Genomic DNA, 6,000 nt, shown 5'->3' on the forward strand with positions numbered 1-6,000 from the left:
AAAGTTGTTATTGAAAACCAAAAAAAACCGATTACAACCACCAAATCATCAGATCAAGTTCCCAAAGAGGGAAAAGCCCCTGCAAAGGAAGAGACCCCAACACTAGTACTACCCAACAAGCTGAGCAGACTTATACAATAAGAAGCCTTCTAACATCATCATTACACCTACAAGCAACATTGAATATAATCTGTTTACAAAGGCTAAGGACATCAACTTTCACACCAGTAAACAGCAAGCTATTTCTATAAGTCCATAGCTTATAAAGTGTCTCAGTGAAGAACATGGTGTAGAGCTGATTTTGAGGTGACTTGCTGTGACTCTTGTTAGCCACCAACTGAACTTCATTATCAAAGCTTCTGTTATGATAAACAATGCCAAGCTGCGCACATCTTCCATACTGCTTTGGCAATATTGCATTCAAAGAATAGGTGATTTCTAGTTTCTGTAATGCTCTCACAGAAGACACAAAGATTGTCTGGTATGATTCCCCAAGAATGGAGCCTGTTCTTTGTAGCTAGTTTATCATGTAATGCTAACCAAGTAATAAAGATAGCTTTAGGGCTGGCTCCATTATTACATATGATTCTCCTCCACTGAACTTTGACATGATCTCCCTGCATACTTCTGTAAAGCTGTTTAATAGAAAAATGGTCACTAGAAAGCATCTGCTGCACATTGTAGTCCTGGAATAGATCCCTGCTATTTAAGATTTTCTTAAGAGACCATGATAATCTCTGAGGGATAGCCATATCATTCACCTGATTTCTCTTTATATAGTAGACATGGATCCATTTGATCCAAAGTCTATCTTGTTTTTGACTTACAGCCCAGTAATGTTTGGCTATAGCTGCTTTATTCCACAACAGCATATCTTTGATATTCCAACCTCCATACACTTTCTGTAGACAAATGGTATCCCAGGCCACTGGGGCTTTCCTTGAAGCAGAATCACAGCCAGTCCATAAGAAGGTTCTACAAATTCTTTGCACTTCCCTGATGACCTTCTTAGGTAGGACAAAAATTTGACACCAGTAAAGTTGGAAACCTTGGAGCACAGACTGAACAAGGACCAGCCTAGCAACATAGCTGAGTTTCTTGACAGCCCAAGAATGCACCCTACTAGTTGTTTTTTCAATAAGACTTTTACATTCAGCATAAAAGAGTTTCCTAGTGGTGAGGGGAACTCCAAGATACCTGAATGGAAAGGTACCAAATGGAATTTTCACAATCAGCTGTAAGGTAGCCTTTTCATCATCATTTACACCTGCTATGTAAATGTTGCTCTTGTCCAAGTTAGCTTCAAGACCAGAAGCACAAGAAAATTTATTGAAAGCATCAAAGAGTAGCTGAACAGAGCTAGCATCTGCTCTAGCAAACATCAAAAGGTCGTCAGCAAACATGAGATGAGTAATTCCAATCCTTTCACATCTAGGGTGGAAGTTAAAGTTATGTATGTGTTTGAGGCTCCCCAATGATCTAGATAAATACTCCATTCCTAGAGCAAAAAGAAAGGGGGACATAGGGTCACCTTGTCTGAGTCCTTTCTTAGCCTTAAAAGGCTTACTAGGGACACCATTCACAACAAGTGAATATGAAACAGTGGTTACACAAGCCATGATCCAGTTTAGAAATTTAGTAGGGAACCCCAATTCAGCCATGACAGTAGCAAGGAAAGACCACTCAATGGAGTCATAAGCTTTTTTTAAATCCACTTTCACCATACACTTAGGAGAGATATGCTTAGTTGTATAGCCTTTGATCAATTCAGTAGCAAGCAGTATGTTATCAGAGATATTTCTCCCAGGCATGAACCCAGACTGAGCCAATCAACCACTTCACCAATCATATCATGCATCCTACTAGTTAAAATTTTTGCAATAATTTTATAGAGGACAGTGCAGCATGCTATGGGCCTGAACTCTTTCACATAAGAAGGGCTAGCCACTTTTGGGATCAAAGTAACAAGAGTGCAATTGATGGAAGGGATAAGAATACAACTCATCATCCAAATTCTCATCCCCTAACTCATCATCCTTCTTTTCTTCACATACATCATTCTTTACTCTAGAGCTTCCTATATACCTCCCCTACTCACCATGCCAAACCCATACGTGGTATTGAGGCCTAAATCCAAGGCGAAAGACATGCTCCCTAACCACATGTATACTACTAACCTTGCTCACATTTCTACAATCGACACAAGGACAATAAAAGTCGACTGCTCCTAAGGATGTTTGATATTCTAATGCAATTGTACAGAATTCCGAGACCCCTTTCACAAACTCAATTGATTCACGACTACCATACATCCAAGTACGATCCATCTCATTCAAGAATATCACCTATAATAATTAAACACAACCATTCATTATAATGCATCAATCATTATTAAAGTACATACACTCACATATTTAAATCACATATTTAAATCACACACGTATAGAGCAAGCTAAGATAGTGACATGTTCAATTGTATGCATGCAGTCGAAGGTCCTTATCACTCTAAGCTAACCCATCCTTGGATGTCTAATCTCACTAGTGAATATATGCCAACTTTTCAATTCTAAGGAAAATCTGGCAGCATTTCCCTACAGTTCTCCAAGTACACAATGTAGATAATTGCTTATCTACATATGTACCCAGAGAACAATGTAGAGAAACGATAAGCCAAGAATTTCCTGAGAATTGAAATGAAGACACACATTCACCACCTAAGTGAGATCAAACGTCCAAAAACAGTCTCAAACTGGGGACTATTCAAGACTTAATCCTAATGAGTAAGTCTTGAATGGGTATCTAGGCATATGATGATGATTCAAACAAGTTGTAGATTTCATAGCTAAATTACATTGCGTTTTCATACAATCTCATATCAAGAAACACAAATAAATCTACCTCCACAACCCTGCCCCGCCCCCGCCAACCCTCCCCCACCCCCTGCCAGCCCTTACTCACCCCCTGCCCATCATCCCCAGCCCTCCCCCACCCCTGCACAGCATCCCTAGCCCTCCCCTACCCCTTGCCAGCCCTCCCCACCCATTGCCAGCCCTCCCCACCCTTTGTCCAGCCTCCCCAACCCTCCCCCCCCCTGCCGCCATCCCCCATGCCTGCCAGCTCTCCCCATCCTTGCCAGCCCTCCCCCACCACCTGCCCAACACCCCCAACCACCCTCCCTCAGCCCTCCCCCACCCAACCACCCAAACAATCACTCTTTGAGCAAATACAAGCACATTTAACAACAAAAAATAGAAGTTTCCATCAAATTAAACAAAAATTAAAGAAATGCAAAAGAGGAGAGATAATGAGAGAGGATTTTCCGCGAAAGAGAGTGAGAGAAGTGATGCTCCACAATAACTCGTAGTGGAGGAGAGGAGAGAAGAGAAGGTGGTGCAGCTGCGTGGTGGTGGCGTCAATGCAGTGGAGGAGAGAATGAGTTATACTTGTGGCGTTAATGCAGTGAACGGAGGAGAGAATGAACCAATGGCGTCAATGCAGTTGGTGCATCGTCGTGGCGGTGGCGCGCTGGTGGCGCTGGCGGAGTTAGGGTTCGCGCAGTGGACGAAGGTGGTGGGTGGTGGGACCCTTTCTCGCTCGTTAAAATTTTTCTAAGGGAGGGAAAGGATGAATTGTGCTTGGGTATACTGTACATGCACGCAATTAGAATAAAAAAAATGATAAGGAAGGGTTGCGCTTGTCCAAAAAACGCAGCCCTTCATAACAGAAGGGCTGTGTTTTTTTGGACAAGCGCAACCCTTCACAAAAAAGGGTTGCGCTTGTCTAAAAAACGCAGCCCTTCTTACAACTAGAAGGGCTGCGTTTTTTTGTCAAGCGCAACCCTTCACTATAAAGGGCTGACGCAACCCTTCTAACTGTAAGAAGGGCTGCGTTTTTTAGACAAGCGCAACCCTTTATCTAAAGGGCTGCGCTTTTCTTTGAAAACGCAGCCCTACTGTAAAGAAGGGCTGCGTTTTATTTAAAACCGCAGCCCTACAATAAAGAAGGGCTGCGTTTTGAAGAATACACAACCCTTCCTTTTTTTTCCCCTAGTGATCCTTTCCCTCAATTGGTTTTATTTTGAGTCTATAACAGAAGTTGAAGTGGTCCTTCATGGAATGACCCAATACATCTTCACCACCTGCTTCTGTACTCATGTATTTGAATGAATCTATCGGTCTCAGTCCACACTCTTGCATAGCTTGTATGGTTTATTTCTTTGGATCACTCATCTGACGCTCAGATCTATGAAGATAATTTAGTAGTTCTCTTGTAAGTGGATGATTGTGTTTTATAACATGCTGCACAATTTCATAGTGTCTTTCATGGTTCTCCTTGCTCTAATTAGAGCAGGACATTCAGTTCTTGTGATCATAACTATTCTTGTCCTCTGTTTCTTTAAATTGCTATCTTGTATCATTATATCTGTATTATCCTCTTCATGTTTTTCTTTGCTTTTGGTATTTCTTTTCCCTTGAGCAGAGCAGAATAGTAATTTTGATGCACAACTGATGTCCCTTCTTTTTTCTGTTTTTGGATTTTCTGACACTGAATCCTACTATGGCAGCATACTGACAATATAGCTTATGTATATCATCCAATGTTGGTCTTACTTGACCAAGTAAAACTCTTTCAATTTTATGTTTATTTAGTGATTGTTCAGTTGTACCTATTATAAAAGAATGAAGATATTTTTGTCACTTTTATTATAGTGTATGTATATATGATAGTGTATCTATTTATGATATAGTGTATGGGTGTGTGATATAGTGTATTTGTGAATTTTAGTCCATTTTTGTGTTTCATAGTACGCAATATTTTTGTTATATTCTATAGTGTATTTCTGTGTGGTATAGTGTATCTATTTATGATATAGTGTATTTATGTATGATATAATGTATGTTTCTGTCATGGGTTAACCTAAATATTTTCTATATCTGCTAGTGTGTTCCTATCTGATATAGTACAGTGTACCTATTTATGATATAGTGTACCTATTTACGATATAGTGTATGTACGTGACAGTGTATTTGATGTAGTGTATCTATTTATGATATAGTATATGTATGTGATAGTGTATCTATTTATGATATAGTATACGTATGTGATAGTGTAACTATTTACCTGGAATGATAGCTGAATTAGATCATCAATTGATACTATAGCATATTGCCCATCAACTTGATTTTCTAGCTCATCATGAAACAGAACTGCATTATCTACATAAAATTATAGTGTTAGTGTTTTGCTTAATGAAACAAATGAAATTATTGACTTCGATGCTGTTACCTTCAAAACTTGGTGTATTATTGAGATCTATTACGAGTGGATCTTGATGCTCATTTTGGATTGAATTGTGATGTTGTTCGTCGCCGAGTGCTTCAATGCTCGGATTTAGGTCGTCTATATTACATGCTACAATACTCTGATTCAGATCTATTTGATCAATTAAACCCGAATTTTCCATGAATTTGTCGTAGTTGTTCAATTGAATAGGAAATTGTCGAAGCATCAATTTTCGAATCAATTTAGTTTGCAGAAATAATTTGAATGAAGAGAGAATAATTTGCAAAAATTTTATAGCGATAGAATCTTTAATTTTTGAAAATATTGAAGAGAGAGAAAATCGCGCATTTTTGGAAAGTGAAGTGAGTACTTTGTACCGGATCACGTGCCAGGGACTGGTCCACATTATTTTTAATGTGAACCGGGTCCATACAAGATTGATTGAATTTTTTGTTACCTCATACTTAACACTTGGGCCCATCACTTATACTTTTTAATCCCAACCCACCTTATATCATTAAACAAAATATCCCACTATCTCCGATCTCATCTACTTTCCCATTACCATAACAATTAATAGCCTAACAACATTCTCCCTAAACTCTCTTCCCCGATTAAGTGCTCAAATTAATGTAGGAGGATAGGAGTAAATCATTGTTAGCGTACTTTGCTAGTGAACCCTCCGTTTCTCCTCCACCACCTATTTCTATCTCTCTT

This window comes from Beta vulgaris, chromosome 1 (assembly GCF_026745355.1).
Source record: "Beta vulgaris subsp. vulgaris cultivar EL10 chromosome 1, EL10.2, whole genome shotgun sequence".
Classification (NCBI taxonomy): Eukaryota; Viridiplantae; Streptophyta; class Magnoliopsida; order Caryophyllales; family Amaranthaceae; genus Beta; species Beta vulgaris.